This window comes from Uloborus diversus, chromosome 4, assembly GCF_026930045.1.
Source record: "Uloborus diversus isolate 005 chromosome 4, Udiv.v.3.1, whole genome shotgun sequence".
NCBI lineage: Eukaryota > Metazoa > Arthropoda > Arachnida > Araneae > Uloboridae > Uloborus > Uloborus diversus.
This window is the reverse complement of record NC_072734.1, coordinates 126,707,896-126,726,248: the sequence shown is the minus strand read 5'-3', so window position 1 is coordinate 126,726,248 and position 18,353 is coordinate 126,707,896.

Here is an 18,353-nt window from a genome sequence, read left to right as displayed (position 1 = left end):
GAAATATTGTTGATCGAAATATTTTTCAAAAATTTTTGCATTATGAACGATAATATTTTTCTTAAATCAAAACATTTAAACGTGATCAAAACTATATATAAATACTGGTAGTAATTTTTAAACCCTTTATTGGAAAGAAAAAGAAACAAAAATGTGATTATAAATTACCTGATAAGATACATATATTTATACTTGAAATTTTTTTTCTTCTTAACCCAAACTATTAATTTTCTACTTTTCATCAACGGAAAATCTTTAACAACACTATCAGTGTCAATTGTATCAGTTTGTTCTGTAAAATGTTATATAAAATGTCTCCCTGAATTCAAGTATGACCACTGTTTCCCCCTACCCATCCCATTTTAGAGTTTTGGAGATAGTGCCACTTCCTCCCCCCTCCCATTTTTTTTTCTTTTTGACTTTTAAAGCCGTTATTTTTATTTGGAGTGGGAGAGGGCATTATGTTAACCGTTAACATTCTTCTGAGGGACTAGAGAAAGTAAAAATTAAAAACACATGAACATTTGTCGCAAGGAGGGACCTTCAAGGTGGTACCTAAAATATCCTAAAATATTTAAAAAATCATCAAAACGATCTTTTTTTTTTCTTTTTTCCTACTATTTGTTTACGATTGTACTTCTCGATGGAAAATCAAATTATCGGCTTCATTTCTATGAACTCCATGTCCGAAAAAAAAATAAATAATAAATAAATAAAATAAAAATAATAATATTCTTTAAGTACCGTATGTTGCATGTGAATCGCTTCACAGACCTTTAGTTGCAAACCTTCCCGAATTATTTATATTTATTGAAGTTTATTAAAGTTACGATCACACATATATTGTCCGTTTTTCACGAGAAGGCACTTCGCCCCGCCTCCTCGAACGCAGAGTTCCATTTTACGCGGGGGTGATCAGTAAGTAATTCACGCGCTTCTAAATGAGACAACCAGATAGCCTTAACCTGGGCGTGCATTTTAATGTGTAAAAAAGTCCTAGAGTCCTTTACATCAGTTGCTTCACTTGTCTATTGTCATTTTAGTTATTCTTACATTTTAAAAACTGCTGCTTTTACAACAAAATGTTCTTGTGATCCGAATATACCTTCTGCCGGAAACAGCGGAATATAATCATCGGATATCACGTGGCGAAGGAGAAGTCAAGTGTCTTCCCGTAGAAAACGGAGTACAATTAAGATTTCGAATGAAATTAAGCATGCCTATAATATAGCATTAGTATCTTCCGTATATAAATAACAAACTCCAAATTAATTTGTCCAGGGTAAACTCGGAAAATACCGGACCGATTTCGTTTAACTTTTCACTTTGCCTAGGTTAGTGCTGATGGGAAGGTTCATAGACCTTTCAGAAAGAAAGTCGATGAATAATTCGTTTTTTTTTTCGAAATTAACGTTTTGGACCCCAAAAACGGATCTTTCTTCCAGGGGCGGACCGGGTCCCCTATGAGTTGGCCAATCTTGACTCCCAAACCCGAAGGGCGCAAAAAGGGGGGGGGGGCATAGATTTGAGGACTCAAAAGGAAAAAGGGTAGGGAAACGGGGGCAGTCAGCTTTGAGAGAGCAAAAAAAAAAAAAAAAAAAAAAAAAAAAAGTCGCTTATGATCAAGGACTCTAAAAAAAATCACAGGCGCATAAGGTTTTTGGAAACACGTGGCGGCACACTCACTCAGTTAAAACAATGACCAGGGATGTTCCCATAGGGGTATGCTCTATATACGCCGTATACTCAAACATTTTTTTGATATACTAGGGGGCACTGCCCCCTGCTCGCTAACGCTCACCAATCCCCGAAGATTGCTTCGTAATCTTGTTTGATTTGCAAAGATTTAAATTGTCAATTAGAAATAAACATATTAAAACGCATAATGCTTTTTGCCCTGTGGAGCAAAAAGCAACACCTTCCGCAGGTTTTAAAATAACTTGTGCCAACTTGCAGAGTCGTAAGGGCTAAGGGGCTCCCGAGCATTGCAAAACTGCAGTTTTTGCAATTTCGCTTTTATATTCGTGATCTCTAGTAATATGTTTTGCTCTTAGCTCGGGGCTTGAATTGAATTGAGCCTAAGATTTTCCTTTAAAATCGAAACACTTAAAATTTGTGAATAAGAAAGAAGTAAAAAGCGAATCGAAAAGACGTAACTATGGCAACGCCAAATAAAACATCTATAATTTTAATGGAGATGAAATTATTCGAACTTGATTTTTAACGGCTTGTAACTTTTTTTTTTCTTTTGGAGAGAGAAGCTTAGTTTTTCGACCATAGGTCGAGTTAGAACTGGAGTAAAAAAAAAGCCGCTCTTTCCAGTGGTGTCAAAAAGAAAACTGTGAGACAATTCCTCCGTTTTTTACTGATAGATTTTATGAAGAAAGTAGTGCCTAAATTTTAGCTAAGCCTAAAAAAGTTCGAGCTAAAACCGAAAATAACTCCCGCCCTATTTGAATTAGAGCATTGAAACAAATTGCGTAGAACGCCGAAAATTCTACCCTTTCCAACGATGTGTAATATTAATATGTGTAAGTAATTTTTCACCCATTTAATAGGCAATTGTACGCAATTAACGCGAAATTCGAGCTTAAAAAATTAATTACAAGAAAACTAATTCGAATTTTAAAAAACGAAACCCCAGGTGCAAACCACCTGGACTCGAAGTAGTTTTGTAAAAAATTTCACGGCTATAGGTGCTATGGACTCCTGGATGCTGGCACTCCACAGACTTCGTTTCAGAATTTCTTTGAAACCTTACTTTTATTAACTATAAAGAAATAACGTATGTCCTCAAGCTTCAAAAACTTTCATATTTTGACAAATGATGCATATGATCGTACACACATATTGTACGTAATGGATTACTGGGAGTAAACCTCTCAGAAAAATTGATGAGAACATCACTGCAATGACTGCTTGCTTGCAGGGACGGACTGGCCTGCGGGCCAATGCGCCCTCGAACGTCCTCTGTAAGACTTCGTTTTTTTTTTTTTTTGGTTCTTCGGCGCCCTCAAACTTGTGGGACTTGGTTTTTACGCACCCAAACCTGTGCACTTTTTTTTAAACACTAAAAACCTTTGCTCCTTTATACCTCAGCTCTTTCGTTTTTTTTAAAACTTTTTTTTTGTGACCTCGAACCTGTGCGCCATTTTTAAAAAAACCTTTTTGCTCCTTCGAGCGTGTGCCTTCGTCAATGTTTGTGATATTTATAATCCTCTTCAATGAAGTTGAACTCTCCCTTCTCATCTTACTATGTCAGTTCTAGTAGTGATAAATAATCCGCACACATTTTAGTATCCAGTATTTCGTGCTCGTTGCTCAACGAGAAAAATTTCCTGAGACAATTTAGAACTGAAGAGTTCAAAAAAAAAGTTTTTGATGTTGATTTGGTGAGACACAATTCGCCATTCCTAGCAAAGCGCCGTCTTAAACAAACAAAAAAAAAAAAAAAAAAAAAAAAAAAAAAAAAAAAAAAAAAAACCTTTTTTGATTTTATTGTAGTGTTACAGAATTTGCTGCCCCTAGCAAAGTGCCGCCCGGGGCGAGTGCCCCCTTTGCCCCCCCCGTACGCTACGCCACTGAGCATTACCAATTAGAGAAGAAATTTACTATATTTAAAAAAGCACCAGGTAGGGTTGTTTACACTAGGACCGTAGGTTGGGCCCCCACTGATCTAGAGCAGCGTCTCTCAACCTTTTCTAACCCGCCGGATCGGAAAGAGCTTTTGAAAAAAATAAATAATAATCACGGACCGGTGATCTTATGTTTTTCTCTCTCCCCCCTCCCTCCTTTTCTTTTTTTTGCTAAACACAATCGACCGTTAAAGACTCGCGAAAACTCTTTGAAAACAACTGAGAAATACTTTTTTTAAAGTACATAAAATAACAATAATAAATTAATTAATAAATATTTTAATAAAACATTACTTAGTGTTAACGAACTGTTACAAAAAATATTTAAATGTTAAGAATAAGATAAATAATTTTTCTGACAAAATTATGCATTAGTAATAAAAAAATTTTAAAATAGAAAACTGAAAATTAAATTGCAAAATTGATGTAAAAAGATGTCATATAGGATTATTTATATATTATAGTGTTCTCTTTCTTTTTTTCTTTTATGAGCAATCACGGTTGCTTAATGTTTTCACTTGGCCGTTGAATGGCATCGTATACTTTTTGAGGTATCCCCGACCTCCGCGCAAGTACTCCTTTCGCTCCTCGTTCATGTCCCCCTGAATCGACTTTATTCAAACCCGACCCATCTCAACTTTACATAATCATCTTTAGACATCCAGCCTCTGGCATTAATTTGAATTGAATTTTGACAATTCAAATTATGTTTTCCGCAGTTATTCATGCGATATCAGCCATTTGTATAAGCAAGTAACCCAGCGGGTAGGGTCCTACCGCAGTTCGTGATGGCGAAAGACATAACATAAATTCAAGATGTCAAAATTCAAATTAATACCTGGGGCTGGATGCTAGATGTTGTGTGTTGGATGTTTTTTTCTTCTTCTAAGGAAATTTTTTTTAGCGTGGACAAGCAAAAATCTTTGAGGACCGGTCAAATTTTTCTGCGACCGGTGCCGGTTAAGAATTGCTGATCGAAGCATGTATGCATGGTTGCATTTTAGCCTTCTGCAAAATTCAGTTTAATTCGGTTAAATGATAATTCTCCCTTCTCTAAGACTTAAGTTCTGGGCGCCCTTGCTTTATGGAGCCCAATCCTGGAAAAATAACAGATCAATGATCTTTTCCTTCCTTGAGGGTTGAAAAGTCTATATGGTCCACAGTTTCTCTAACCTCGATGAATTGTCGAAATCGTACATTATTGGCCGCACACAATATTGGAAGAATCTTCGGCCCACTTCTTTTTTTTCGGGAGCATTTTTTTTCAAACATGTTGACGTGGGAATGTTTTGCTTGAAATGCTCGCAAAATCATGATGGATTTCAAACTAGTTTATATTTCAAGGAAAGCATGAAAAAAAAAAAAAAAAAAAAAAAAAAACTAAAAGCACTCTACGGATGTTGGAATGGGCTCTGTTTTTCGCTGTGACGTCACGGGGCCGCCATCGATTTCCGCGTCTGCCGAGAGTCTCCTTTTCGCCGCCTTCCTGCTCCCCTCTCGGAATGCGCGAATGCGCGTCTCCCCGTCTCGCCAAACTTGGCGCTCTTTGACTCTCGTCAATGGCAACCCTTCAGGTCTGCTCGTAGAAGTAATACGCGGTCACGGCGTTGCGGATGTAGTAAAACTATGATTGCCGTAGAAGGATTTTATTTAAATTTTCAGAAAGGGCCTTACGCGTAGGGCTGTACGCAGTTTTATACTCGCGAGAGCAACTAACATTTTTTTTCTAACTTTTTTCACGTAAGAGAAGAATGGGTTAATTGAAGAAAAAGGCTAAGCAAAGGCTGAATTAATTAATTGACATGCTTAAATGCTAATTATGGGGGGAAGAAGGAGACTCTCACATCGAACGCATTCAATGGGGTAAAAAAATTGTAAAATGATCGTACTTAAAGTTCTGAGACAAGTGTCTGCATGGATTAGGTGTTGACACCGGTGTATGTACTATGTATACATTCTTAGTCTAATTTCAAAACGGCTTCCCCCCGCTTTTCATTCACCGTTCGTTTCAAATGGCACAAGCTTCAAACAATAGGCAAAACGTTTTTTTTTCTCCAAATTACTTTCGATTATTTTCGTTGCCGAATAGTTGGAATAAATCAGGGCGATACCAGTGGTGCCCATCCCTCCATAGGCGACGGCACCCCAGAAATGATACGGATAGCTCCTACTAGATCGTCCTCATAATGACATCAAATATCCTCCTAACCCCCCCCCGCCGTAAAAATTTCAATGGCGCCTCATTCCTGGCATGACAGCGTGAAGAAAAATTGCAAATTACAATTTTCAGCATGATTAAAAATTAGTGTTTCACTGGTAAAGTCGGTGAATTCAATCCCTAACTGGAGCAAACTGGAGAACTTGCAAATCTCGGCAGGCCACAGGTTAAGTATAGCTACTCTAAAACCTGGTTGATGAGCTAAGCATGGCCGCAACATGCGAGTAGCTAGGGGTACTACAGCAGTAGGGACCAGGCCAAAGAGGTGCCGTGCTTAAAAAAAAAAATATATTCCTATTTGGACCCGCTTTGCGGTCCCTTCACAAAATGAGGTAGTTTCCAAAAATTTAAAAGTTTTTTTCTGAAAGAGCATGTTTAAAAACGTAGAATCTGACCGTTTTCAAAATAATTTCCTTAAGTTTAACATAAAAAAAAAAAAAAAAACTTAAATCGGTGCACTTTCATTGTTTATATTTCTGCCGATGACATCACCAATGATGAAATGCCATTCAGTGTTGCCATTCACAAAGCAAAATATTTAATTCGCATCTTTACTCATGTGTATTGGCAGCGATATGGTTGACAGCAAGCGTAGAGCGCAATGTTTAATTCACTTCTTGATTATCATAACGTGGAAACGCTGTAGAAAGATTCGCTAAAATGCATTATTTGTGACTCATCAAGACCTCGCCTTGTTTAAAAAATCGGACAGTTTAAAAAATTAATTAAAAAGTAACTGTTGGGAAAATGAAAGTATTTTCTGTGCCCATGTTATTATTTTTGCTTATTCTATCAATTTCAGTGACTAAAAGTAGTACTTTTGATCGAAGGAAACAACCCCATTCTAGGTCGTAAAATCGGTCACTTCACAAAATTTCACATCTTCAAACTAAACATTTCACAAAATTTCATTTTTAAAAACAGTTTTTTTCATCAATTTTAAGCTCAATCTTTTCTTATCTGAAAGCCAGTAAACAATTCATCAGTAGAAAACCTCCAGCTTCCAAGTCATTCCCGGGGAAGTCTTTTTAAATTTTAGGTTAGATTTGTGATAGCTAAACATGCTGTATTATACGATGTGACTGGATTTAAAAAAAAATATGTAAAAAGAAAAAAGCCCATATTTTTTTCTAAAATGCGATCCAAAAAATAAAACCTAAATGGACCCTTGGGCTTTAAAAACTCGTACAGCTGGCTATCGCCATCGTTGTCGACAGAATGGTGTAAGGGACCATTCATAAATTACGTAAGGATGATTTTGGCCATTTTCGACCCCCTCCCCACATGTAAGGGTACGTAAGATTCCCCCCTCCCTCTTATCTTACGTAAGATTCCATTTCGCTTTTCAAAATAATAAAATAATGATTCTTATATCACTAGAATCGTTATTAAATTCACTTTTTTTACATATTTTTTAAAAACCCTTTTGGTGTAAAGAAATATTTACCAAAAGGAATCTAGACTGACTGACAAATACTTTTTGAAAATAATGCGACACTAATTTAAAATAAGGCACGCCATACACAGTGCGATTCTTTTATTATATTTTACCCTCTTCATTCCTTAAAAAACAAGTAAGAAACAGCTCATTCTAATACGTTTTCTACCTTCCAGAAGCAAATGAAATATGATCCCTGCGAAACCATTTGGCCGCGCGATTTCTAATATAAAATATCGACTTGGAAAATATTACGTAAGAATGGGTCTGACCCCTCCCCCCCAAGTAAGGGTATGTAGAAATTTTTTCAACCCCCCTCCCCCTTGTGGGATCCTTACGTAATTAATGAATGGTCCCTAACTCGCTAGCTCTCTTTCATTCTAAGTAATATTTAACAGCTAGCAACCCTTATTTGCGGCCACTTTTACGTAGGTAAAAGTAGTTTATCACGTCTAGAAAAAAAAAAAAAGCTTTAATTTGTTAGATAAATGATGAATATACGTCATGACCGTATAAATGTTTCAAAATATTACCTGTTTACATCTGACAGCAAAGAGGTATAGCGGCTAGGCGCGCGACGGCAACTGTTACTTTTCAAGTTCTCTCTTGGTATATTTATTTGAAGTGGAGTACAGTAGACCCTCGTTTTACGCGGGGGTTACGTTCCACGGAAATGCCGCTTAAATCGAAACTGCGTAAATTGAGACCTAATACTGATGTTGAAATCGGGCTTTGGTTCCGTAGATAACAAAGTAATTCATTCTTTCTAGTGATGACTAAATGTGTAATAAATTTACTGTGTACTTATATCGACTTTTATGCACAGCATGTATAAAGAGAACATAAACTAATTTCATGTTCTGTTTATAAAGAGGAGCTGGCTATGATGGTCTTTTGGCAGTCATTAAGAATTTTTCTCTGTAATTTGCAGAGCATTAACGCATCCATGATCACTTGGGTCATTTACATGATAGAATCTTCCTTCATATCACTAACAAATCAGAAAGATCATTTCTATTGTCTAGGAATGGCTCAAAATTTCCAATGTGAAAGTTTTTGGTTGTGCGTCACTGACGTCGGTATCCTCGTTGGTTTTGACCTCCTTTGTCACTCCTAAAAGCTCTTCTTCCAGTGAGTTTTGAACTGTGTGAGTTTAATAACTTTACTTCTATAAAGAGCTCTGGAACCAATCACATAAAATGTCTCCAGTGGCCCCTAGCTCGATTATTAGCAAGCCAAAATGCAGTTTATTACGCGTAATCTGCAATCTTTAGGAGTTTGAATTTCGAAAGAGGGGGAAATTTTATCCGTTTGTATTGCCACATGCGCGTAAAATCGAAACCACGTTAAATGAACCCGCGTAAGACGAGGGTTTACTGTAGTTTATTTCAATAACAAGTGAATAAAGATAGAGAAACCTTTCAGGCTATGTGCCCTTTCTAAACACTATTTTTGGTCAATGACACTAAAGCCGGTCATCAAACGAAAATGTAGATTAGTTGTTGCACAAAATTTAATAAAACAACATACACATTTATTCAATAAACAAACATAACTTTATCTTAAACATAATATTATAGCACATGAAATCAAAGAACTAAATACAAATTAAGTTGAGATAATCGGGCGTCTAGATGAGTTTGGCATGTAATATTAGTCACTTTTACAGCACCAATGAAGGGCTGCAACTGTTTGTCCTTGACAAGATTTTGAATACAGTAGAGTCGAGAAAACTCGCACTCAATAACCTGACCGATTCCTGAAACCTCGCTCCACACTACATATGGCGGGGGAAAAAAAACTGTCCTAAAACTTGTTGTGCACGATTTCCGATTAACCTGGCATTTTCGCAAATTATTCTACTTTTCGCTCTTTATTAGGTCGAGTTTTCGGGACCCTACCGTTTACAATATCAGCAATTCGATGCTTACGAAAAATGTTCGGTAAAAACCATAAGAAATCCGTGTTTTTCGGCAGTGATTCTCAACCGGTAGTTCACGAGCAATTTTCATGCGATCCGCGAACCGCTTGTGCAGATTTTTCCATAGCATTTAAAATTTGTAATTAAATATATTAAAATAAAATTTTGGGTTTACTTTTCATTTCACCTAATATCGGGGAAAATAGGCGAATTCTGCTCACTTAAGCTCACAGAGCTGTAACACCTTAAATATAACCACGACTCGTTTGATTTTTTCAACATCTGAAACATAAGGTATCCAAAATTTTCGACACAAAGCATCTGAGTAATAACGTTCTATAAAACAAGTTTAGCAGATAAAAAACTGAAAACTTGCATCACGCTGAAATACTGTACCCAACCTGCCAATTCTGCGCATCTCACCGGCTACGCAGAAAAGGTACACTATTAAAAAAAAAAAAAAAAAAAAAAAAAAAAAAAAAAAAAAAACCCTGAAATTTTACGGTAAAAGTTACTGACATCCAGTAACTTTTACCGTAAAATCCTACTTTACTGCAAAACTTTACTGTAGAATGAACGAGAGTTAAAAAACGCAGCATGGCGAGCAGAAGGTTCGATCTCCGGACCTTCGCACTGGAAATTGGCTTTGCTGACCACCATACCAGTTGGGACACATCGAGTGAGGGGAAATACGGTGTTATCAGCTTCACACTAAAAGTCACGTGGTGTATAAATTGGCCCTGCAATCGTTTATTTTTTTCGGTACAGTTTGCTGTAATTTTTTTTGTACTGTAAACCCTCCATTTTACAGTAATATTTACCATAAAAGTTTCCTGAATTTTTAACTGTGTACGAAATTAAAATGTAATTTCAGAGTTATTAACTAATTGTTGCTAGACTTTGCACTGAAGTCTTTTTTTCATGCATTGAAAACGCGTTTTATTTTATACAAATTGTTAGGCTAGTTCTTATTATTGAATGATTCTATTTGCTTCACTTGAGGAGAAGACCTTCAGAGGACCGAGATAATTCAAATTTTGTGATTGAGTCTATGACCTCCATTTACTGATTATTATTAGATTTTCATTAAAAAGTGGGACGAGAAACTGTCTGAGATCAGTAAAAAAATGTCTGCTTTCTTTGACTTAATATTTTTGTCAAAGTGCGGAAGCCAATTATAAAATAAATCCAATTTATCCGCGCAATCTTAGAACAACTACAAACTGCTCCTTTTGAACCTCCATGTTGAAGCTGCAGCGACATTCTCAAGCTCGAAGACATAAACTTAGGAGAAACGAATTGTGGAACCAAATTGCTGTTTAATGGACGGTCATTATCGATTTTTGAAACCATAATGCAGCACATCAATTATTAACTCAATTGTAAAAGCATGAAACCCAACATCTAAGTATTGGTGCTTGCAACATTTGATTATCTTGCAAATTTTTACTGCGCAGAATTGCACCACAAAGATTGCGCAGAATTATCCGCTATGTCAGACATTTTTCTTTCCCTTCTATGTGGCTTAAAACGTGTTTAATTCGAGTACACTAGCTATAATTGCTCAAAACCAATCACACACCGTTAATAATTAACTGCAACAAAAGAAATAAGTGTTAATGTTTTATTAGTTTTAACATTTTATTTGAAAGAAACGACTAGCGAAAATATTATCACACACCAGAAAAAACAGCCTAACGTTGATCCTCCAAATTTGTTGCTTTAAAAAAAGAAAAAAGAAAACTCTGTCTGCATAGATAATTTTAAATTGCGATAGCATCAACAAACTGCAAGTACGCCGAAAATTTGCTTTTTATTTTGATTTGTTGTACAGATTGTATAATAAATTTTATTAATCTAATTAGCACCATTGCAGCGGAACTAGAATGATAGCGCTTTATTCAAACAACACACGTGTTTGAACCAGAAAACATAGGACCACTTTAGGCAGTGGGTGGTGGTGGTCACTTGGCATAAGAAAGCAAACTGGCATAGGGATTAAAAGTGCCAAAATTAAAAATTGCGAGATAACCAGTACAAATGCTAGGAGAACCTCTCCCCTGCTTTAGGGCAAGAGATGATACTAGTAGCTCTGATGGGTGCTGCTATGTAGCATGATTTAGAAGAAAAAAAAAAAAAAAAAAAATCAATGAAAGCTTTCCTGGATCTGAACTTTAAAACGCGTTTTACTCGAAACTTCAAAAAGACCACTGCCTCAATTCTTTGTTGTTAAGAGGAATTGTTTTGATAGTTTTTATATGAGGCAGTGAGAAGCAAAGGGATGTAAGTGGCAAAATTAAAAATTTGAAGATAACCAGTACACATGGTAGGTGAACCTCTCCTCTGTCTTGGGGTAAGAGATGGTGCTAGTAACCCTGGTAGTTGCTGTTATACAGCATGGTTTAGAAAAAAAATTCAATGAAAACCTACCTTGGATGTTATCTTTAAACGCGTTTTACTCAAAACTTGAAAATGTCCACTTACATCCCTTTGTTTCTCACTGCCTCATGTGTCTTTTTAATAATCCCATGTAATTTTGAAAATATAGTTTTCTGTCTTAATGAACTTAAGTCTGTTTGTTTAAGGATTTGTTTTGCTTACTACTATCCGGATTATACGAATTTTCTATCATCCGGATTGCCTTAGGTTTGAGTTAATCCGGATAAACGGGGTTGTACTGCGTTATGTCGTCGTCCTCTTCACAGTAAATTTTCAAGTTCCCCCCCTAAATGGCAGAAACGTACACAACGCAACTTGACATGTAGAAAAACCCGCAACAAATTGTAGAGTAATATGTTTTGCACAAAAATTGCTTTAAAACATAAATAATAGAGTTCGTACGCCCTTGAAAAACTTTGAAAAGTGCATGGGGGAAAAAAGTTCATTTTCAAGTACTTGAAAACCTTGAAAAAGTTTCTTAGTGCTTGAATTCTTTCAAAAATTATCGGATTGTACTTAAAAATTTTTTTTAAACATCATTTTAAGCATCGGGAACAGTGTATAAATTTTCGGAAAAGTTTCTTGGAATTATGCAATCCTGCACCTGATTAAAAAAATAAAGAAATTAAAAAAAAGACAGGATTGGGGGCCCTAACAGACAGTGGGATCCTAGACAAGTGCCCTACTTACTCTTGCAGAAATCAGGGCCTACGTTTGGTCACTTTATGTATAATTGGAATTTTGAATCCTCAAAGATAAAATCTTACAAGTAATCTATCTTTATCTCAAATAAACTATTTCCTCTGTATTTGTAGGAAAAAAAATCTCAAATTTTACTTGAATTTATTTTATTTCGTATTCACTGCAAAATTATTCCAATACCACAAAGTCATTTTAAAATGAGCAGCTAGTATTTATTGTGCAGAACGTGTGCCATCAGCAATGCGTCTAAAATAAATGGGATAAACGTAGCTGCTGCTCTGTATTGACAAGCTCTCCCACACTTTAATCATCAGACTACATCCATCAGCTTTAATGGATACCTAATGAGAAGCTAGAGCAATTCCATTGTACTGTAACCTGCAGTTTCAACTTTACTTATAACATACATAGATAATGCATTCTCACGTGCGAAATCCAAGTTCCAAAGCTTCGATCGAGCTTTATGCAAATTTATTTTCATTTGTCTCCCTGGTAACCGAGTCCATTCGTCAAATGGTACACATTTTTTTCACCTTACTAATGGCACTTTTACTGATGACTGTCGTGAAAATATTCGTTTTATCAACTCCAGAATTTGAGGAAAGGTCCCCCCCCCCCCCCCCCGCATTCTTGCGGTATTATTTCTGTTAAGTATGAGTTGAAGATTAGGATTTCGGGATTTGATTGAAAACCTTACTAACAATCCGGGAAGGAACTCTGCTGTCAAAGAAGAGTTGGAAGATTTCATCGTCACTGACGTCTCGTTTCAAAATCTGAACTTTTTACTCTGAAACTCTTTAAACCGAAAACGGTTTCGTTGATTTTTGTTTTTAATCACTTTACGAGCACCGGAGGCAGAACGCTCTGCTGCAGACACCGAGTTGTCCATGCATTTTTACCATTCTTGTGTTTATTTCCTCCTCCACACGCACCAATAAAGTTTTGGAAAATTGAGGCAGTGAGAAGTAAAGGGATGTAAGTAACAAAATTAAAAATTTAGAGAAAGCCAGTACTAGTGGTAGGTGAACTGTTCTTCTGTTTTGGGGTAAGAGATAGTACTAGTAGCCCTGGTAGGTGCTACTACACGGAATGATTTAAAAAAACCTTTCAATGAAGCTTGCTTACCTAGGCCCGGAACTTCAAACGAGATTTGCTCAAAACTTGAAAATGTCCACTTATATAGGCTTGCCAGACGTCCTGTTTTTCAAACAAAATCCCAGTGTCCTGGTCGATTTACGTCACGTCCCGGAAAAAAGATAAATTTGGTTACAGATGACCAAAGAGGTCTAAAAATAGTTATTTTGGATAATTACTTTATCATTTGTGTAATTGACTTGTAAAATTAATACCGGATTAGCTTGTGAGGATTTTTTTGACAAGACTTTTTTTTTTAAAGGCTCTAAAAAGATCCTATAAAATGAAAAATATTGCTAAATAGTACTGTTCAATTTTTTATTCCTCATTCAAAGTTTTTTTTTCAGACCGATATAAATCTTACTACTATTATATATGCGAAAGTTTGTCTGTATGGATGTATGGATGTTTGTTACTCTTTCACGCAAAAACTACTGAATGGATTTTGATGAAACTTTACAATAATATAGCTTATGCATCAGAATAACACATAGGGTAGTTTTCGTCCCATTATGGGGGAAAAACCCCCTTAGGGGGGCAATAAAACACAATTTTCGCATAAATTCTCTAATATGGGGATGAAAAAATACTTGCACATATTAACATTATATGTTCATCGAAAGCTCTGATTTTTCTGCTGAAGATGGCACCTTTTCGAAATTTCTAAGTAGAATAAAAAACGAGTTATGAGCTTTTTAGTTCCGTGTTCGAAGGCTTTTCTTAACTCAATACAATATTTAGTGTATCATCTCAACTCCCTGTCGATAACGACTATCTTTGCTTTTCGTGACTGTTCAAGGCTTTTCTCAAGTCAGATCTTGAAATAAGATTTTTGCATAAGATTGGCAAATAATACATGGATTTGATTAAAGTGAAAAACAACGTAAATAAAGCACAACTATTGGAGTAGATACAGCATATAGCTATTTCAAGGCTACAATGGAACCTCTTCATCAGTGCAAAAAGCTCACCAACACAACCAAAAGTTGCGAGAGACAACTTTCAGACAACAAAAGTTCAGTTCTCTCGCAACTTTTGGTTGTGTTGGTGAGCTTTTTGCACTGATGAAGAGGTTCCATTGTAGCCTTGAAATAGCTATATGCTGTATCTACTCCAATATTTGTGCTTTATTTACGTTGTTTTTCACTTTAATCAAATTGTAGCACAAAGCTTGTATGATAATTTTTCATATAATACATGGATTTGGCTGATTTTTTTCCATTTTAATGCAACTTTGAGGCAATTAATGTTTTTATTTATTTATTTGTATTGACTTGGTATTTAATCGATCAGCTGGAATCTAGCCAAACTGCTTTGTGGAATCATTTCAATAGCTAAGGCATTTGGCATTTTTTTCAACTGTCGTTGTTTTTGAAGCTAAAGACTACGCAATACTTTTTCTCGGTTTTCACCATGTAACCAAATATCGCCATTTCTTTAATATTTCTTTCTTTAAATTTGTTAACACGTAAAATAATTCGCCAACTAACTCGCAAATTCATAAACAGCGCAAAAACTTCCATTACTTTGTCTTTGCACACAATTTCAAAACTTGCCAAATTTTTACTGTTTATTGGAAACATTTCGGGTAGCATCATTGTTGACCCTATTTTGGGACGATTTCTACGGTAAGAAGTTACACATTATACAATAATTTAGATTGCCGGTGTAGCGCTGGATATTATGTATTTGATGGAGATCGGGATTATAAGGGAACTGTTTCACTTTATTTAAGAATAGTTGACCTAACTCGAATTGGATTTTTTGGGAATTACCCAAACTGACTTCTTTACAACCCCTGAACGTTTTCGTGATTTATTTTTTTGTGATTTTTGGGTTTCTTCTCGGTTTAGCCAACATTTCATTTACTCCCTTTCCCCCTAATTTTCAGTTTTAATCATACCTTTTGATACAGTTAAGGGGGCAGGCAATTTGAAATGTCGGCGAAACTAGAGACAAACAATGTTTTGGTAACTATTCGACCTTTGCCTGTAATGACTATTAACTTGAATCAATTGAAAAAAAAACTACATCAACGTGAGCGAAGCCGCGGGCAAAAGCTAGTTGTAAATATTTACTTCTCGGAAGTGAAATGTTCAAATGTTCTGTGCTTATGTCATTTTTTATTACCCAACCATTTATTCATAGCATTGAAAATAAACTGCCCTTTATATATTCGTCGAATGGGGGATAGATCGTGGGATTTCAGATCCCTTTATTTTGTCTCATTTTTAAAATTTAAAGTTAAGTCTATTTAAAGTTGAAAAAACTTTTAAATTGAATCCTCACGGTCACAAGTTAAGCTTGCACCATCTAGGTGAATTGCTTCAGAAAGTTTTGTTATTAATATTTTCGTCAATTAGGGATAATTTAGTATTTGAAAAAAAAATTAAATTTCTAGGTATGATGCAACTTATTTAGTACAAAGTTCAATTTCTCTGATTGGCAGGATGCTATAAAGTAGGAATGCGCTCTAAATGCTCCAAAAAACCGCCAAGTTTGTACCCTTTTAAATACTAACGACGCGGGATGGGGCATGAGCAGAAATTTTTGGGCCCGTCACAAGTGACTTTTACGGGACCCCTCCATATTGTTTACCCCTACGTCTTTACATGTATTTCATCCCTTTATTTAAAAATTTCGGACCCCCTTCTGGCTCGGACCCGGGCCAACATGTGTCCCTTCTAATCCCTGTGCACGCACCTGGGGGGGGGGGGGGGGGCACTCCGTTGTCCCGGTTGAACATTTAAGAAATCTGGCAAGCCTACACTTACATCCCTTTGCTTCTCACTGCCTCAATTGTAAATAATTCTAGCTTCTGAAAGGCATTAATTTCAAAATGGATCAGTTTATTACATTGTTATCAAATGCACTATGGACTAAAGCAAGATCTTTTCAAGGTCAACGAAGGCTAGTGCATTACATGCAAATATCTTGCTGCTTTTTTTTCTCCTCTCTATATTTCACTTCGAACAACTGCTCTTGTTCTGCTTTTAACGTTTCGTTCACGAAAACATGCTATTGAATTTAGATTGCATTCTCTGTTTTGTGTAACATTTATTGATGTTTTTTTTTGTTTATAGCGTAAGTAATATGTAAATCACATTAATAATTAACTGTTATTTTGTACGCGTGTTCATGTTAAAGTCCAGAGTTAAAATTTCAGTAGTTTTTCGGTGTCTATTTTAAATCCATTCTTTAAACCAAAGTTTTCGATTAACCAAAGGGGTTTCGGTCCTGCTAACTACTTCGGTTAGTCGAGGTTCTACTGTACGGTAAGTTCTCTTGAGAGCAAAATGTTACACATTGACGAAGAATAAAAAGCTTTCCGAATAAATTTTCCATGGAATTTATTCCTGCATCGAATAGTTAACTTGGAACGAGATACAAAGAACAAAAATTTAAAACTATTAGTCGGGGGGGGGGGATGTGTCTTTGTGCAATCAAATGTAAATTCAGATGACAGGCAGCATTCTTGTCAGTAATATAGTTCGGTGTATTCCAAAGAGCATATACATTCAATGCTGTTAAATCTGGACCAGTAAAATGTATCATTAAATTGAAGAAATCGTTAAATCAAAGTTATACTGTAAAATAAGCGGTTAACCGAACTGAGGTAGAACGAGAAGGGTTTTTTTGTTTTGCTAGGCTGCGGAGTCGGACTGATTTTGAGGCATAGGAGTAAAAAACTTTAAAGTTCCAAGAGTCGGGAGTCTGTCATTTTCCCTCCTATTCCACAATCTGTAATGGCTGCGGAGTCGGACCGATTTTCTCGTAAAAGAGTCCAATGGCTCTGAAATTCCCGCCGTCGAAGTCGGTCATTTTCTTTTCGATTCCGCAGCTTTGGTTTTCAGTGTTAAGCCGCAAAGTTTTTGGTCTTATGCCATGATGGTGATCCTTCACAAAACTCGCAATCGCAAATGCGAACCTTAAGTGAAATTCGTTTTAGCGGAAAAGGAACCTTCATGAAAATCATGATCGTAAAAAGGTACCCTTCGTTGAGTCTACTAAAATGCTAAATTCAAGAAGAATTATGCTAAAAACAGAAACACTCTTAGCCTAAAATCTGCATCCTTAAGTGTCCATTACTTTAATTGTTTGTATGTAATAAATATTACGTGTTTTTTTTTTTTTTTCTTCTTTCGTACGAGGCTTCAGCTTTTTGTTTATATATCTCTTTTGTGGCAAAATGACTCGTCTAGTCTCGCAAAGGAAATCGCATTTTCAGGAAAATTATTAAAAGTTCATATGACACGACACTGGTAAAATGTTGATAAGCTAATGCTGCTTGCAATATGCCAAACAGCCCGGTTATCAGATCCCAGACTCCCGTTCTTGTTAGAACCCATCAGTGTGGAATAGTGAATAACCTAGCCGGAGGCAGATGTCAGTCACCTCATTGAAGCTGAGAGCGCCAACAATCGGGTAGGTAAAGGAAATTTGTCTCACTAGCTAGTGACCGCAGCATGGGGCAGTTCGACTCGAAAATTGAAGGCAAAGCTTGGGTATTAACAGTAAGTTACCGCCCCTAAGCAGGGCTAAGGCCAGTAACACAAGCAATATACCAGACAGCTTGGTTATCCCTGCAGTCTCTGGATGTAATAACCGGGCTGTCAGTCATATTTAGGCTTGCCAGATTTCTGGTTCAACCGGGACAACTTCCACCCCCCCCCCCCCGCTAGCATAGCGAGTATTCAAAAGGGTACACACCCCTGGTTGATTTTTTAGAGTGTTTTAGATGGAAGTTCACTGTCAGTGCCATGAATAAATGGATACTAATTATGAGCCAAAACCAGGGATAATAAGTAATACATGACGCAAGCAGATACATTTAAACATTTAATTTCCTGCATGTTAATATTTTTC